This window comes from Amblyomma mixtum, chromosome 1 (assembly GCF_055824585.1).
Source record: "Amblyomma mixtum isolate Tamu chromosome 1, ASM5582458v1, whole genome shotgun sequence".
Taxonomy (NCBI): Eukaryota; Metazoa; Arthropoda; class Arachnida; order Ixodida; family Ixodidae; genus Amblyomma; species Amblyomma mixtum.
In genome coordinates, this window is record NC_143012.1 from 182,655,079 (window position 1) to 182,674,781 (window position 19,703).

Consider the following 19,703-nt stretch of genomic DNA (forward strand, 5'->3'; position numbering starts at 1 on the left):
CCGAAGGTATCGTAACGACACACCTGGAAACTTTCCTCCAAAAGGCTTCCGTCATTGCATGGGAGTGACTTCAGAAATCTGAAGCCGATAGAAGTAAGGCCACTGGATGGCCCCGGAACGAGTTGCACACCTCACGCGCTTTCTGTAAATAAAGAGGAGAATAAACAGCAGTTGCCTCATAAATGTGGTAGCAACATTTCAAATTCAAAGTAATGTACGGAACTAAGTGGCTCTTTTGATGCACCATAAAAATGGACATTTCTTGCTTTTTACAGCGAGCAATGCAGAAAACTGTGGAAGATTACTTTATTAAAATTGATATTCACTGAGTAAAATCAAGTTTTCAGACACTAATGTCGGCACAAAAATTTCCTTACAGACTCTTTCTCTTGAAATCCGCATTTTATTGTGTTCAAACCAGGTGAAAAAAAATGTAGTTGTTCAACAATCCCTTGAACCAAGTCACGAGTGAAAGCGCGGTTATCCTTGGCTTTAGAAGTGACCACACTGATCGTTTACGAAAGGCTTGCTAGTCTGGCTTCTCGTTGTTCGAGGGTCTCGGCAGCCTGTCTGGCGCGAGCTGTCGAGGCCCCCGAGCGGAAAGACACATACTGCGCGTTTCTTGCGCATTTTCTTACCAATTTTCTTTCATTAAATTTGGGAGCGGCGCTGATAAAAGTCGGCGCACCTGCCGAGCGAGCACGTGCCGCATGTGGCACCGTGAAATGCGCTTCTGCTAGCCTACTGTTGCTTTCACTACAAAACGCTTTAAGCTGCAAAGTTTTGCATTGATGAATTATTAACATGCAGTCACTTACCTGTACTGTCGGTTCATATTCTCCAGCTTGTGCCGCACCTGTTTGGCTGTCACGAGACAGCTCATGCTGGCAATGACCTCGTTAAAACGCTCAGTCATCTCGGAATATACTGACGCGTTATACTTCTGCACGCGAAGCTGTGGGAGGTAATCTTCCCAGAGATCAATGAGCAGATTCGTCATAGCTTCAGTCCACATGAAGCGCCTGGCCACGACGGAGCTGCGCTGCGCCGCTGCCGTACATGGTCCGGTCGCTTCCATGCTGCTAATGCGCGGTTCACACTTTCGCGGGGTAGTCTTAATTCACGTGATCACGCGGTCACGTGATCACAAGACAGAACAGTTACTAATAACTAAGTAAACCTCCACGTTGTTTTGTTTTATTTTTATACGTGTTTAATGCGTCTCCAGTTTTATTCGGAGTGTTTTCTCAGTTTACTGCTTTGCGCATGCCGCAGTACACTGAGCCAAGACAATCCACTACGGGAAATTTTTTTATCTGTTGGACGCCATCTTGTCAGTTGGCCATTCAACTGGGGCCCCCGATCTCAGTCGAACTCAACCGCCGTTGAGATTTGAACGGCAGTTTGCGCTGCCGTGTAACATGGATAACTGCCGTTCATTTCAACTGACGGTCAACTGAACTGCCGTTGAATACGCCCGTGTAACAAGGGTATTAGACGCATGCTAACCTAGCTTGTTTGGCACATGTACGGTACATGAAACTATAACATGAAACATGAAACAGGTCAGGGAATACCTGTTACGAAACGGTTATCCAGCCCAAATACTACGATCACAGGAACGACGCGCCTCTGCTCCGACAATCCGAACTGTGGCATGCGCAAAGAAGCCGGTGCCGATTCCGTATGCCTACATGAGTGAGTGAGAACCTTTCTCACATCTATTCAGATTATGACGTTCAAGTGGCCCACGTTCCTTCACGCAAACTTCGGCAACGACTCTTGCGAGTCAAGGACCCTCCTGACCTTGATATATATCCAGGTGTGATCTACAAGATCTCCTGTCGTGATTGTGACGCCTCTTATATCGGAGAAACAGGAAAATTCAAGACAAGGATCAAGCAGCCCCAAAATGATTTTGCCAGAGGGAAAACTAACTCAAACGCTTCAGCGCAACACCATCAGGAAACTGGCCATACCATCGACTGGGACGCAGCTTGTGTGATAGCAAAGGAAAAATCATTACCAAAATGCCTTCTGATAGAATCATTGTACATTCAATCAACGCCACACACGATTAACCGGACCCGTGGCAATCTCCCAGAGATATACCTAGCATCCTTCGAAAAATCGCCCATATATAGCGGCCTTTCCCGTCCTTCGCTTCATTGTGATCAAGGCACGTGTACGGGCGTCGAAACGTCAATTCCTTTCGGCGGCTAGAATTCGGCTAGAATAGAATTTCGGCGGCGGCTAGAATTTCTTTGGAGGAGAAATTCTAGAGGCCCGTGTACTGTGCGATGTCAGTGCACGTTAAAGAACCTAGGTGGTCGAAATTTCCGGAGCCCTCCACTACGGCGTCTCTCATAGCCTTAGACGCTTTGGGACGTTAAACCTCATACACCAACCAACCAACCTTTTGTTTCCTGTTCATCAATGGCGAGTGTATGTTTACTTTGACAAATCAGTTTGTCTCAGACGCATTGACTTTTTGCCGGTGGCACTGCCACTGACCAACCATTCTCCTTAGATGAAAAGAGTTGTTCAACCTAGAGGGCTTTTTGTTGACCTTGAGCATGGAATCCTGGCAGCGTCACCTGACGGGATAGCTGGCGAGGACTGAATTGTAGAGGTGAAATGCCCGTTAACTGCAAAGGAAGATGAGCCCCTGGAAGCAGCGGGAAAGTTTTCAGAGAAAAAGAAAAGAGAAGGTGGTGCAGTGCTTAGACGATCGCACAGCTATTTTTACCAAGTGCAGGGCCAGCCTCATGTCACCAGAAGGAATATCTGACTTCGTAGTGTATACAAGAAAAAGAATACACGTGCAAGAGGTACTCCGAGATAACAATTTCTGGGCGACGAAAATGGAGCCATTCCTGGTACGTTTTTATAGAGACTGCCTTCTTCCAGAAATTGTAGACTCCCGCGTTGCTCGCTACATGGAAGTGCGCCGCCCAGACTGGAACATGATTGCTGTTGAGGCTAACTGCCTGAGGTAACCAGCAGTCAGCCCAGCAGCTATACTTCGTCTCACAAGAGGTTTGCACCGCTACGGAAGGCAGAGTCCTCTCGTCCAATCAGGATGCAGGAACACAAAATATAGACCCTCGAATATTTGAGCAGTGTAGGACTATTAATCAAACAACAAGCACAGCAATTGAAAAAATAGTTTGGACTGGTAGATTTAGGATTGTATAGAGTGCTTTAATCACTGGTGGAATTAACATAGCCAGTACGGACACAGCCCTGCGGAGGCTTGCTGCGAGGTAGTGATGCGTCGCCATTTTCCAACATGGCGCCGGTCGAGTCGGTTGTGTCGCTAGTGTGCCCTACACCGACAGTGCGCTGTTTTTCCAAGCAGGCCATCGCATTTGGCTTCTTGAAGTGATTCGCGTCGAGAACGGGGGCAGTCCAAGTACGAATGCGCTCATCAAGAGGACGGCAAAACTCACTCAGGTGAGCGAGCGAACGCTTTACCAGTGGACAACGCAGACGTTGGAGGCGGGTCGAATGTTGTCCTAGAAGAAGCCGGCAGCGTTACAGTGATGGGCAACGCGCCATATCATTCTGTGAAGCAGGGTAATGTGCGCCGGGCATACAGCCTCAAAAAAGGGCATACAGACTTGGCTGCCCGGAAAACGTGTCGCGTGGAGTAGCGACATGGTGAAGCCCGAGCTCATGAAGCTGTCAACAACGTGAACTCGGGTGGGGACCGATTCGGTCATTCCAGCGACTATAGGGGGCGCGACGGCAGTTCAACATGGCGGACGAGGCGGTGATGAAGCGGTGTCGAAAGCAAGCGCGTCTCGCGCAGCATAGCCCGTCAGGCCCTCTCGTTTCCATGCAGACCATACTTTCTCTCGCCAAAGAGACGCAAAGGTGCGTAATCAAAGGTGCGTAATCAAAGGTGAATCGACATTCAACGCCGGCCACATCGTATACTGCGGCATCAAGAGCATTACAGACACCGAGGTCAATGTCGAATAGCTCGGCCTTCAGACAAGTGCGATGAAGGGCCCGCCGCACTGTGTAAACGTCGCAGTATGTAAAGATACAGGCTCCGTAAAAGTGAGTATGTTGCACGAAACCGTATATTTGTAATTTTTGTAAACATTAAGCTCACGCGACCGCATGCCTGCAACAAATTCTTTCGTAAATTTTCACGCGCTCCTGTTCAGAGTAAACCATGCGCAAAAATGAAGCGGCTGTAACTTGCAGCTGTTTGAAAAACTCGGCGCCACGATGGCTTAGTGGTGATAATGATCGGTTGCTGACCCGAAAGACGCGGGTGCATTTCCGGCCGCGGCTGTCGAACTCCGATGGAGGCGAAATGCCCGTGTACAGTACGATGTCAGAGTATGATAAAGAACCCCAAGTGGTCGAAATTAACGGCGTCACTCATAGCCGAAGTACCTTTGGGGCGATGCTTCAGGTTGATTTTCCTGAAGTAGTGTTAAGTAAAACTTCAGCAGTGAATATTAGACAGTTTTAGCTGTGCGTCCGCTACGGCTTAGCGTACGCAAGGAGCTTGCGGGGGCGGTAATGCGCAGAACGCAAGCGCTAGTTTGCGTCTTGCGTACGTACGCAAGCCAGCGGACTTTGCGTTGCGGTGCTTGCGTGCCTTGCGTGGGTAACGTTGACAACATGGCGGCGCCCTGCCCGCCCGCTTCGAACCGAATACTGTGTCGCCGCTGGATTTTTCGACGCAATAGCACGCTCTAAACGGTTGTATTCGCTTTCATTTTGCGCATTCTCACCTCTAAATCATGGTATAGGCGACAACTAGTTATTGTTTTTCAGATAAATGGACGATTTTCTTGGAGTTAAGCCTAACTAGGTACGGTGTACACTGTCGTCATAGCAACGACACCGGGCGAAGTAATTCTCCAAATTTGTGCCAGTATGATCACTTATTTCAATTGACTTACTCTTTAACGTATTTTAATGCATCAGTTACTGTCATTATTAATTCAGAAGAAGATTTTCGGTATAGAGCTGCTAGTAGCTGCGGAGCTTTGATTTGCTCTCGAGCAGTTTCAATGGTTGTGGCGCGACTAAAGGCACCATGTCGAGCAGGTATCGCGTGCGTTTTGCCGTTCATTTGGATCTTGAACTTCTCTGCTATGTCCGGAGCGAAAACCCTTTCCAAGACGCAATGCAGTGGACGATTATTGCATCGAAAATGCAAGGTATTGCAGGCAGATCGTTCACTGTTCGTGCTGTTCGTGAGAGAACGGAGCTTCTGCTGGGCCACTACGCGGCCAACGACAGAACAAGTCTCAACAAGTGAGTTTGCTACCAGTGTTACACAGAGTATCATGAATATAGTTTACATGTCTTTGTGATCGATTTTCAGGTCGGGAACAGAGGAGCAGTATCAGGCGCGCGAGGTTTTGCTGCAGGAGGTTCTCGATCTTGCGAGGGAGCACGGAGTAAAACTCCGGACTCGCCGTAAGGCATGTCCTGCCCCTGCCGCAACACCTCGCAAGGCGAACTGCGCCCCAGCAGTGATGCACAATGCTCCTGCGCAAGCCCGAGACGCATTTGCCGCGGCACACTTCGGCGGAAGCACCGGAGACTGAGTATACGCGATCACATCCAGTGTTCATTGACTATGGTTTTGCCTTTTAAACCAGTCTCATTTGATTCAGCATCTGCTATGTCATAAACTTGTGTTCCCCTTGTCACAACGCTTCGCAGAAAACGCCGATGCACCCACCGCACATCAAGCGTGATGCTCAAAGAACCAGACCACGCGCAATTTCCTTCAGCCATAAACTGAATGCAAACTTACTTGACCGGAATTAATTAATGTACATTACAGTCATAAGTAAACGCCTTAATAAGAATAGGTTCAAGTCGCGTATGCAACTTCCGATTTTTTAAGTTAGTTTTTCGTAGAGAACGGGCCCCTCAGCGTACTTCTCCATGTCCTCTCATATCATCTGGGGAGGGCGAGTTTTGCTGCCCAAATCAGATTCTATCTTTGTCTGCCGAGATTTTCTATGATGCAGGTATGAGAATGTTAAATTTCAATCCTAAGAGAACGCTGACAATATGAATGAATGCATACAATAGGCATGCATGGTACATCTTTGGTACATCTAAATTTTTTCCGTTGTGCGTTTTTCTTGCTTTTCAGGCATCTTTTTGTTTGGAAGTTTTTGCAAAGCACTTGGAAGGTTATGATATGACTGTTCACTTGCTCAGCAACCATCAATGAAATTTCTCACTCACAATGAAAAACTAAATTTCAGCCTACTTAAACAGGTGAACAGTCCCAGCCCACCTAAGTAGGTGGGCTGAGACTAGCAGCGATAAGTGGAATAAGGTATACAACACTCTTATTGGATAGCAGCTGCAGCTGTACCTCATATTTATCGTGTAATATGTTTTTTGCAGGTGACGATGGAAGCGAAAGCGCGTCCCAGGTGTTTAGCCAGATTCTGAATTGCGACCTGAATCACAGCGATACCGAGGACGTCGCAATTCAGAATCTGGATGATCAGGCTGGGACACTAAAGCTGTCTGGCTGCTCTACCAGCCCTGCCCAACTCAATACAGGCTGCCAGCCAGGGCAGGCTGATGCAACAGTTCCTGCACTCCGGCCAGCTGTACGGGGCGAGATAGCCAGTGATACATGCTGTCGAGTAACACAGATGACCAGCTCTGAATGTGCGTTAAGTTTCTTTGGCTCGTTTTATTTACATCCAGTATAAGTGCTTATTGCAACTGCAGCAGTTTCGCAACATATCTGCCACATTGCATTTTTAATGGACTGCTTTTCTCCACAGGAAAAAAACGGCAGGAGCAATCCGCTGACTACGAATTTTTAGAGAAGAAATTAAGGCACGAGCAAATCATCAAAGAAAAGGAATTTCTTCTCGAATCCAGGCGGCTAGCTCTAGAAGAGCAAAAACTTGCTTGGGAGAAGGAAAGAACCCTTGCTGAGCTCAGCCTGAAGCAGCAAGAGCTCAATCGTCTCAGTGAAGAGCGTGCCGAGGCAATGAGGATGGATGCCAGGAACAAAGAGCTCAAGAAGAGAGAAAGGCCGAAGAGCGTCGCACAGCTGCAGCTCAGCAGCAAGCAATGTATAGTGTTATTGAAAAAGTGCTGAGCAAAATAAATAAAATAGAATGAATGTATTTAAAAAAAACTGATAAAACATTTTTTTGCATGAAAGCAAAACCAAAATGAGCATTCTTTATGTGCAGAAGTTCAGTGGCATATAATCCTCTTTTAGTAGGTGCGATGATGATTGAGATAGTTGTGCAGAGAAGGGGGGCTCACTGCAAAATAATGAGACACCTGGCTGCCATATAAGCATGTATGACAGTTGGACAAGATTGTTGCTGCCTTGTACATCTCAGCAACTTGTTGCCGAAGGAGTTTCTGTTTTTTTTTAAGTCGAAAAATGCAAACTCAGCGACAGCTTTACCAAATCCCCACTCAACAGCTTGCCGTACACGGCTCATGCCACTGTTGAATGCTAGCTGCTGAGGGGTCAAAAAGTTGCCGCCGTATGGGTTCATCAGAAGCGGTTGCAACGGGTAGGCTGGGTCGCCATAGTGACATAGCTGTGGCCCCCTACCAGCCTCTCCAATTTGCTGTAGATTTTGCTGTCCCGAAGGATTCCTGCAAAAATCATTGCAACAGTAAAATATGATGAATCACAGTACATAAAAGAAGTGCACTGAACCAGAGAAAGGGGCAAATCCATTCAATAATTTCTTTTATATTTCATATACTATGGTTCAGGAGAGCTGTTGCTCGTCACCATAATAAATTCCTCACTATGGGTATCACGTCACGAAAATTGCGCTGAGTTTAATGGCATATGGCTAAATGTTTTCGAATTTATAATATCTCCTTCGAGTAACTCAAGGACATATGAGGGATATCCAATTGCGTATTCTCATAAAAGCAAGCAAGGGTAAAAAGGATGTGTGCTAATGAAAACTGCTATGCCTAATGCCATGACGTGAACCAGAAAGAATGCAAAGCTGCATATGTATTTCATAGGACAATGCTGCTACATATTTAGTTCTGGGTGCCTTGCTCATACAAATTTATGCGCATTAATGAAACTAATGGTGACGAAACATGTGCTGGATAATTGGCTGTTTAGCGGATCCTATGAAGATTTGATAAACTTATGCCCATCACACGGGCACTTTGACAGCCTTCAAATCAACAGAATAATGGCTTAACGACGAAAGGAGTGCTGCTAGATGGGCAGCCCCAATGGCCATAGAGTCAATGATATGTCATGTCAACAAAAAAGTGAAGAATTCTCTCATAGAGGCTTCAAATGGTCTTTAAAACAAGTGCAGAACTCTGTCAAGGCTTCAAACTGTTTGAGCAGCAGCAGCGCGCATTCTGAGATGTGGGAAGCCACATACAGTGGAAGAAAATCACAACAATATAATTCCTGAGATGCAGAACTTATTTCGCAGAAAGAAGGTACGCCAGCCACAAAATGGTGCAGCAAGAGTAATGTTGCCAGTCAAATACATCAAGCACGTGCTTGGTCAAAATTGCCACATGACTATTAGAGTTAGTCCAAAAACACGAAATATAGTTTAGGAACAATTCATATTACTGCAGTAAACACGCATTTCGTTTTAACCTGCTCGGGCTAGACTTGTAAACCTGTTGTTTTAGACTTGTAACTTGTTTGCATGCCTCTGTAGCGGCTTGATGGTGGTGCCGCAGTAGCTTGATGCGAGATAATGGAACCTCTGATGGCCATAGAGTATGCCATGTACTTGCACTGCAGCTTCTGAGTTCAATTACAATTAAGAACATAAGGTCCTCAACTGAAAAACAATTTTAATGTGCCCAAGTGACACAGGTATAAATTAGCTAATGGAGTGAAAGTCTTTGATGATACAGAACAGCTATCAGTGGCTCTACGTCTCTCTGCTAGCCATATTTGCCACGTCAGATGTGTGCATAGTTGCCCAAAGGTTAGTTATGGAGGACAAGTGTTCAAACCAAGGCAAATGGCCAATACCTCATCTTGTCACTTTAATAAGTCTTTTTCGGTCCCTAACAACTAGCGTCTCTGAAACATCATGATATACTCTGCACCTATTTGTTAATCTCTGTGGAACCATTAGACACTGTTCCTCAATATGATGCCAGACATGAGGCCTTTCATGCATGCACAATCACTGCATTTCACTAGCTTGCTGTTTTATTGTGGATGAGAACATACCTGATGCAGGAATAAGTACTGTGCAACTGGAAGATCGGTCTACAAATGCAAGAAAATGACTTAATTTTCAGCATGACAGATTTGAGGACAAAGTAGGCTATAAAGTGCTAATAAAGTGCAAATCTAGTATTTCTAGTTTGTAAAAAAACATGGAAACAGCAGGTGCAGTGCTTGTGTGTCATTTGTTTAGGACAAAAATAAAGTCTCGAATTACTGGCTACATAATAGGTTTTCTTGGTTATCTCCAATGTATTTTTGCTCTCGGTTACCTTCTCATGAACTCTGGGGGCTAAAATGTTAATGAATAAAATGTTACGTCAAGTTGTCAATGCATATGAAAAGCTACATTGATGACTAATTAAGATGTACACTGGTGCTTTTCTTTCATATGTTATGCATGCAGCTACACATTCGAAGATACTACAACTATACTGCTGTGATGCACGTAACCAAGCAAAAAAGCCCCCCCATTAACCACTAATGTTGATCCTAAAGCTGACCAATGGAACCTGCTCCTTTGATGTTGTTGACAAAGGAACCAACCTGCATCATGCCGTCTCCCAGGGTACGCCCCGTCCAACTGGCACAGAATGCCATTGGGGCACATCAGTGATTGATATTTCACGCAATGCACCCTCTTATGGCCAGAAAAATATGCTCGCTGATTCCTCATTGGTCGGCATATAGGCCGAGCTGTTCCATAAATGAAGGCCCAGCAGTTCGGCAAGGGAGCTCCTCTGCTTTTCACAGCCTAGAAGAGGAAGACCGTGTAAGGAAGCAGTGCAACAGCGCTGTTCAGTGAAGGGAAAACTATATCTGCAGTCGAGTCATAATTATGTGCATTCCACTGCTACATCTAAAAGCATGACATCCATTTATTAAATTACTAGATGTGAACTCAATTTCACCGCACAGTTATAGCAGGCGGTGTTAGTAATTCTCGCAATGTGTGTGGAAATATCAAACACAAGCAGAAGAGAGAAAACAGAATGAGGCATCTATTTAAAAACATAGACAAAGTACGAAACCACCGATAAATGGGCCAGAGGTCGAGCTTCTGTTCACTTTGGGTAACCTTGGCATTCTTCAGTACACTATGGGCCTTCTTCCACAACTCTACCATCCACTGCTATAAGCTGTAGCTAGCTATACTCCCTTGGCAGGCCCATCTATGGGCACACGGGCACAGCATGCTCATACCGCATGTATGCATTGGTGTTGGTTGAATGTTTAGGGGTATCCCCCAAGGTGATAGGAACCCCTCAAGGTGATAGCTCAGTAGGCAGAGTGACTGCTCTGGTGAAGCGGTGGTCCAGGGTTTGAATCCTGGTCCAGGACGCATTTTCTTTGTCTACGAAGTTCCTGTGGAAGCTGTACAGCTTTTCTTTGTAGCCGTATGGCTGCGCTTGGGTGTATGCTAATGAGTAATCACTCCCCTATTGTGTATGCATTACCGTTGTTTGATGCATGTTTTTTAAGAAGACTGACTAGCCGGCTAATTGCTGCATCATTTTGAAACAGAACATAGGTACAGAACACAAGAGAGATAAACAGTGCTTTGTCGCTGTCTACCTGTTCTGTATAGCATGAAGTGCAGATTAAAAGTTGCTTAAAATGATTGACCTACCCTAATATCACCACAACTTCTGTCCCAGCCGAAAGCAAAACCAGGTGACAGTTTGAACTGTATTAGTACTGGGCAAATGCTGTGTTGATGCTGGAATGCTTTGTTTGTCTGGTTAGACCTTGAATGAAGGTTTATGGTATCTCTGGGTTATGGTATCTCCCGAAATTACCACTGATTAGTGCTTGCCACAGAGGTAACAAGAATAATTTCATGTACTGTGTTAACCTGCTCGGCTAATTTCACTGCCTCCTTTAAGCACTTTCCCCATTAAAATAAAAAAATCAATGCAGCAAGAAAATTAAGCCACAATTGAGTTCAGCGTGTAACGCGCAGACTGCTTCAAACGCTTTTTTTATTGCGTAAAGGTTCGCGAAAATGCACGTTCACTTCACGCGTAGTGCAGCACAAACAAAGAACATAAACAACGGCGACTTACGTCTGCGAATTCATGGAGGTAGGTAGTCGTCAGCCACAGGTGGTTGTTGCAGTCGGTGAGCAAATGCCCAAAAGTTTTTGCAACATGATTTATTACTTGTGATGCCACGCTGGACATCACTGATGGATGAAGGCGGAATATGCGCTGCAGGTCGCACCACCTGTTCGGATATGCCAGCCGTCGCAGCGCAAGACACGGTGCGTTGCGGCCTGGCACGGTCACTCGCTGTGCACTCAGAATCCTTTCTGGCATGCACAATGCCCTCACTAACTCTAACTAACACTAACTAACGATATTTAGGAGCCCGTACCGCGAACGATACTTGCACAGCTCGTGCTCCCTCCGGCGCCTCATGTCGTACTCGATGTCCTCAAATGAGTGATCACCTCTCAGGAGCCACCGGTCTTTCCTAGTCAACATGAGGTCATCAATTTCTTCCCACGTCAACATCGACGCGACATGATGGTTATACAGGATGCTAGAAGGCATACTGATTGCCAATTCAGTCGGACTAGGATGACTGCCAAACTTGCTCACTGCGTACCGGCGGGCGACGGAACGGGCGGAACTTCCAGCTCGACTCGGCTACGGCCGCGCCCTGGCTCGGCTACGATCGAGTGAACTAACAAAATCATTTTCATTTATTTCTACTAGATGGCGCAGCATAACACGCTAGCGCATTTTTTTTGAACTTGTACGGTAGATCCACACGGTCGCAGTTACCCGCTGTTAGCGTACGGCCAACTAAAACTATACGTCGGAGCGGAGAGCGTAACGCACGCAGCGGCGTAGCGCTTTGCGTACGCAGACACTTGCGGACGCACAACTAAAACTGTCTGTTAGCCAGTGGTGCAGAATTTCCATCCATAAATTTACACTGTGACTACATCTGATGTCTCCACTGTATTTCGTTTTTAGGGAACATGCACATGCAAGGCAGGACTCTCCGGACAATGCAAACACTTTTTTGCCACCTTGATTTACGTGAACCGGTGAGTATATTGTTTTGGTCTACCATTTGGAAGTTCCGTGCCTCCCACACATTGCCTACATTGCGTACCCAGCGACCACAAGTAAAGAAATAGCAAAGGAAGCTCAGTGATTAGATTACCTTTTCAAAAAGATTATTTCCTACGTGAGAGCTTTCTTAAAGCATATCAGTCGCTAGTACATCTTAAATGCTTCAGCTGTTTTAATTGGGTTGCCTGTTAGTAAGAAGGGCTTGTCCTCATAAAAAACAGTACCAAGAGTCTGAAAAAAACGAGTTTTGGTTATACTTTTATTTTCCATGTTGAGGGCAAGGAAGGACAGCCTGGACCTTCTTTCTTGCACCGATGTTCAGCAGCAGTGAGGCCGTGTTGCCTCATGCAACTTATTGGAGCCACGACCAGTCAATGCATTTTGTTATGTTCAGCGACCAACAAAGAAAACATTCTCTGAAGACGTGCAAAAGGAGATCGTAAAGAAATTGATAGGAGCTGTACCAGAATCTCCACTTTCGAAGCACAAGACACGTATCAGAAAACAACAGACTCTACAAGCACAAAACATTACAGATGTTCCTTGTACACTTGACAGTTTATTTTCAGATGACCTTGCAAATTCTCCTCTGTGAGACTATGCATTGTTTCAGTTTTTCGAAAACATGACCAGTGGAATGAGAATTAGAATTAAGAGGTTCTCTCTTGACATGCTAACCCCAAAAGAAAGAATTTTACAAGAATGAGGTGTGCCTGACAGCAGACAGGGCAAAACATACGTGAATGGACAGTGAATCAGCAGTGCACATTCTGGCATAGTGGAAGAAAAAAAAGAATAACTTGTAGCATCTGTAAAGAACTGTACACTTTTAAAGGAACAGCGAGTGGCACATGGGCAACAAAAGTTTGAAGAATCTTTCAAAACCGCACTTTTGCCGGCAACCAAGCAACAGCATACGGCAAAGAAAATGAACCGCTTGCTATCCGCGAATATAAATGCACGCAAAATTCTAAGGTTAGCAGGCTGGGCCTCATAGTTGTTTCTGAGGTACCGTGGTTAGGCTACAGTCCGGATGGGGTTGCAATTCAGGATGGAAAAAAAAATCGCCGTTGAAGTTAAGTGTCCAGTGTTAGGCAAAAAGCACAGCATTGCTGAGCTGGTAAAGGAAAAAAAAACTGGTATACATTGTCAAAGATGGAGAAAACTTTAATGTAAGCAGTCTTATCACTCCCAAGGTTAGCTGCGTCTTTCGGTTTTAAACCGTGACATGTGCCACTTTGTCGTACATTCAAAGGTAGAAAGCTCAGTAATCCGTGTGGCAAAAGATGTTCAGCATATGCGGGAACTGCTAGGCAAGCTGCAGTACGTGTATTTTAGGAAAATACTTCCGAAACTTGCTGAAATGACCAAAGGGTAAAATTGTGCACAGAACTAGCCGAGGCCATGCCGCTTGTAAAATGACACATATTTATTAAACAGACAGCAAGTGGCATTTTCTCAAATATGGCATTCTTCTTGTGAATTATGTGATATTTTGTGTACATAAATACTAGCAAAAAATCTAATAGCAGGTTTTGATTACCGGTTCACTGCAATTCTGAAAGGTTGAAATGAATCCAGAGCCCTCCAATGTGGCACACCATGCCTTCACAATGTGTTTTAGCACTGAATAAAGTGACCTCTCACTACAAAAAATTATCTTCGGCCAGTATTGGTGAACACAGGTTTGTCATGCCACATGCTACAGTAAAGAGTTGTTCTACATGCGGTACCATTTGCCATAAGATTGTGCCATTAAACATTCTGAATATTTTGACTCTCTGAATGGCCCTTTCGACATGCACTCTAGCCCTTGCAATGTGTCTGTCTTCAGGGCTTCAGTTTCAGAGAAATGGCTCTCCTTTCCTAGGAATAGGGGCCTAATATTGCCCACACCACGAGATGCACACAGATCGTTAATGAAAAAAACCTGTAAACCATGATGTCATCAGTGAAAGACTGAAACTTGTTCAGAACGCCAGAGTGCATTGTAATGGCTTTGTCAGATGCTGGTCCACCAAATGCCTTACTAATAAAAGTGATTGTGCCGCCTAGACTGACACATACAAGAAATTTTACAGTATAAGTCTATTTATACTGGGAGTAGGTCAACAACTGACACGTCACACAACTTGGCCGTTCAACTGCAATTTCTGTACAGTGACCCCTTTTTACTCTGCTGTACCTCTCAAAGTGCACAGGCATATTTTTTAACACCTGATGTTAACACCTTGTTTAACAGGCATATTTTTTAACAAGTTTTGTACCACCTGAAAAATGATGTTGAAGGTCGCAGCATAGAAAGCGATACCTCAGAATTCTTTGTTACGTTCTTAGAATTAGGAGCACAGGATTGCAAAGGCTGAGGTGACGATTGAGTTACGCCGTAGATTCACATTCTCGTGCACCACTCTTCCGCAAAGCGTGAAAGGTTAAAGTGCCTTGGTTGGTTTTCAAGCCAAGGTTTAGCGAAAAAAATGACGTGCTAAAGCATCTACACCAAGGAAAGTCTAACTACTGGAATGCAGCCGCTGACGCCCTCAAGATGGCGAAAAGGTTTGAAGTGAGGCAGAACACCAGAATAAGGCCTGCATATAAAAAGCGGGACCTAGAGTATTGGTTTGAGGGACTTATTAAAGAGACACGGGCGAAGAGGCCACGCTGTGCAGAAGAAAAAGTAAGAGAAGGAAGCCCCCTACAGAATGTAGACAATATGGATGCAGGACAATTGCGCACGGAGCTTCGAGCTATGGGAATATCAACGGAAATCAAATCAATGGAAAAATGTCGCCACCTGTTAATTAAAGAAAGAGAAAAGCAATGACTGCAGCCGTAGGAGGAGATAACAGTTATGTTGTGAGAGAAGTGCCTTTTAGTTTTACTGTTTTCTCATCTGCATATGGTGCTGTGTTGTACCTATAGTTTAGAAAGTGGATCACTGCTTGAAGATGAAGAGCGTGTTCCTGATCCCCCATTTAACCTGCCCCTAAAGGAGTGTTTGGTGTGTACTAAAAGTAGTGTAATTGTATTATGTGAGTGTGTCCTTGCCATATCCACCCTTAGCAATTTTTTGGGGGGAATATAAATGTGTTGTGTGTGTTTTGCATGTATTGCAGTCGGCACCTTTAAAATGATCTTGTGGCTTGTCTTTGCGTAAGCAAATTCTTTTATAATAATCAAACCACGGGAAACCCATTTATAACGAAATCAGTGCAGCTAGAAAAAAATATTGTGGAAAGCTTCGAAGTGGAACATGCATATCAGCCTTTAAGTTCTGCGGCGCGGAAGGAAAAAATATTCTGCCAAAGTTAACAAATCTGTTCATGCGTGTAGGGCGTAGATCTCAAACTAGCATCGAGTGCACAATGCGCACAAACAGGCTCGAGAAAAGTGACGACACGTGGCTGCCTCGTTACAATGCGAGTGACTGCCTTCTGCCCAGCATCAACGAATCCTCACCACCGGGCAATGTTCTAAGTAGTTTCGTGGAACCTTTCAACGCCGATGCCTTCCTCGTCACTGAAGCGTGTGGTGCCGCTGAATTTGGACAATGCCCACTGCCAGTCACCCAACATTGGACCGTCGACGAACATCATCTCGTGCTACAAAAGGGGCGGCACAGCAGTCTTCCTTTGGGGCGTGATTCCGGCGCTACCATGACACCGCCGCTCACGTTATGGCTCTTCATGCAGGTTGGTGGAATGCCTCCTTACGGCACCGATGTTTTGTACGTTTTGCCGGTTCCGCCCCATGTGATTTTTGCACAAGTGTGTTCACGGTCTTCTTTTATCGAGAATGCAAAGTACTGTCGAAGGCGACGCTATTTGTTAAAGCATAGGGCTGTGTTTTTCATGCTGCTGCTGTTATTGTGCGGAGACGAAGTGAATCCAGGGCCTGATAACGACTCTGCTCTTCAACAGCTTCTAGTTGGCCAGGCTGATATTAAGCAGAAATTGTTATCTATTGAGGAATACCAGGCTGAGAACAAGGCTGCCATGCAGGCTCTTAACACGGGGTTGACAAAACTAGAGATTCAGATAGGCCATCTTGATGAAATGAAGAGCACTGTTGCGAAATGCCAGGAGAATAATCAATTGCAACATGCCGAGCTGCAGAGCCTGAGGGCCAAACAAGATCAGCTAGAGAACAGGAGTCGGCGTTGCAACTTGCTTTTCTTTGGAATTAAAGATACAGATCAGCAAGAATCAAATGCGTGTTGTGTTGTGTTTAATGGCGCATAAGCAACTAAGGCCATCATGCGCCAAGCTCAGGGTAAAGAAAATTGTTTTATATAGGATGTTATACAAAAGACTAAATGAACGGCGGTGTAAAGGGCCTAAAAAGTTAATTCATGGAACCTAGAAAAATAAAAGACAAAATTTTAGAAGTGACTTATAGTAAAAGCTTTAAAGAGGGTCGGAAACCTCAGCAGCCATCCTTGGCTGTGCAAGGATCTCGAGGTCCCCAACCGATGGAATAGGGACCTCAGCCGTCTTCTCGGGAGTGAGAAAGTGGCTGAGGTGCATTAGAATTAAAACAGACCAGTGGGTAAAACACATTTAGAGACACTTAAGAAATCCTGATTCTTTAAGAAAGCTAAAAACATGTGATATATCAACAGTTGCATTATCTCCTAAAAGCAGTTTAGGGTGAAAAGGGATGTATTCGTTATAAAATTTAGTAAAGTACTCTTTCCTTATCTTTTCCAATTTCGTACAAGAGAATAAAATGTGGTTAATCGTAACTTCAACTCCGCATTCCTCACAAATAGGTTGATCTTTTTTTGTCAGTAGGAAATTGTGTGTAAGGTGAGTGTGTCCTCATCAAATGCAACAAGTGAAAATCATGTGAAAGAAGTCTGCAGGGAACATATGGGAATTGAAGATTTAAAATTTGGAAAAGCCCACCGAATTAGAAAATTTAGCCCAAGTAAAAAGCGACCCATCATTGTAAAGTTTGCGACACATAAGGAAAAGTTTGCAAAAGCAAAAACACTCAAGGGTACTTCTGTCAGTATATCTGATGATTACTGCGATAATGAACGAAAGAAACGAAAAATTCTCTGGGAATACGCGAAAGCACATTGTGATGAATCAGATCGTCCGGTCATCAGATATAATACTTTATGCCTGAAGGATGGAAAGTATGTATACGATGAAAATCAAGAGTGTGTGAAGCGGGTCACGTGACCTAAAGCCGATAACTGTCGCTTGTCTTTTTTGGTAGTTAATTGCCGAAGCATTAAAAGTAAAAAAGATGAATTACTGGGTCTCGTTGAATTGATGAAGCCGTCCGTCGTTCTTGGATGTGAGTCATGGCTACATGGTGATATTGCTGATAGTGAAGTGTTTCCAAGTAATTACTGCAGCTATAGGAAAGATCGCGACACGCATGGTGGGGGTGTTTTCATCCTGGTAGACGAAACAGTTAATTCCCAGAAACTTGATATTGACGTTGGAACCAGTGAGGCTGTTTGGGTCAAAATACGTTTAGGAAAGGGTAAATCTATCGCTGTGTGTTCATTTTACCGACCACCGGGAAGTGCATCCGACACCTTAAGCGACTTTTCAAAAGCTGCCGAATCAGTTAAGTATGACTACATGGCCATCGGAGATGACTTAATCTACCTGAAATTGATTGGTCCCATTTGGGCACGGTATCAAGTAGCGGTAACAAGGAGACTAAAGCAATGCTTAATATTTGCGCCTCTTTCGCTTTGACGCAAATCGTGACTCAACCAACTCGTGGGAACAACGTTCTAGATCTTTTCTTGACCAACATTCCTGAGGCTGTGCACCCTCCTGGAATCTTGCCCGGGATCAGTGATCACAGTTCAGTCCTGTGCGAAATGAAGCTGGATTACGTCAGAGTTAGTGACGGCGGGCGGCGTCGCATATATAGCTATGGTAAAGCACGTGTCAGTGATATCTGCGCTGCTCTCGAATCCTACTTTCATGTGTTTGAAACAATGTCTGAAGCGATGTCAGTTCACGAGTTGTGGAAAATTTTCAAAGAAAAAATTTTAGAGTTACGTGAAATGTACGTTTCTAGTTGGATCTTCACGTCACGACGAAGCAAAAGCAAGCCTTGGTTTAACAAAACTGTGTGCACGTTCATATACAGAAGACAGGCTGCTTCCAGGGCGTATAGAAGGAATCCTTCTATACAGAACAATGAAAAATTAAAATATACAACAAACGCAGCGAAGGTAGTCGTTAAACAGGCAAAATACATTTTTTTCTTCTTTTCATTTGCTCATAAAAAAGCGCCCTAAAGAATTTTGGCAGTTCATGAAAAGAAACGGCAAGGATCAAGTATCGATTCCATCTCTTGTACATGAAGATTCCATTATCGACGAGAGTATCGGTAAAGCTGAGTGCTTCAACGAGTTTTTTTCTTCTCTATTCTCTGCTCCTTCCAACACCTCTCACGTTGAGCTCAATTTTGGTCGAGTTAATTCTGATCACATGCGTTGTGTCGAGTTTAATCAAAGAGGAATTGAGTCGATACTCAAAGGGCTGAATGCTGCCAGTGCTCTCGGTCCTGACGATCTACCAACTGCTCTTTTCCGTGCATGTGCGTGTGAGTTGTCTGCATATCTGAGAGTCATTTACACAAAATCCTTACAGGAAGGTGCACTGCCTTCTGACTGGAAGTTAGCCAATGTAGTTCCTGTGCACAAATCTGGCCTTCGAAATGTTGTTTCCAACTATCGTCCCATCTCTTTGACGAGTATTGCTTGTAAAGTTCTGGAACATGTGTTTTTCACTAGCATTATGAATCATATGAATACGCATTCCTTACTAAGCAATCAGCAGCATGGTTTTCGTAAGGGCCTTTCTAGTGTAACACAGTTGACTGAACTAATTCATGATCTGACAAGTGCACTTGATGAAGGGTTGTCTGTAGATTGCGTCTTCTTGGATTTCAAGAAGGCATTTGATGTTGTTCCTCATTCCTTTTTGCTTGAAAAATTGTCTTGGTATAACATTGATGAGAGAATGACTGACTGGATACAAGATTACTTGCACTTAAGGAAACAAAGAGTAGCTATTAATGGAAAATTATCAAGCGAATGCATTGTATCTTCTAGTGTACCTCAAGGATCAGTGCTCGGACCTTTGTTATTTTTGATCTTTATGAATGACATTTGCTCTAATATCTCTTCTCATATTCGTCTGTTTGTAGATGACTGCGCATTGTATAGGGTCGTTGATAGTCCGAATGACTGTGTGCAGTTAAAGAATGATTTGAACAGGGTGTCTGATTGGTGTAAGAAATGGGGTATGTTATTAACTTGCAAAAATCTGTGTATATGCGAGTCACAAAAAAGAAAAAGCCCCATGAATTCTCTTATACAATTAATGGGACACAACTTTCCTCAGTATCAGAATACAAAT

At 44.5% G+C, this 19,703-nt stretch overlaps 1 pseudogene; it reads right to left on the reverse strand.

Annotated features, from left to right (window-relative positions):
• Window positions 1–7,194: 7,194 nt before the first annotated feature.
• LOC149370169 (uncharacterized) lies at window positions 7,195–11,852 on the reverse strand (annotated as a pseudogene).
• Between the last annotated feature and the right edge of the window lie 7,851 nt (window positions 11,853–19,703).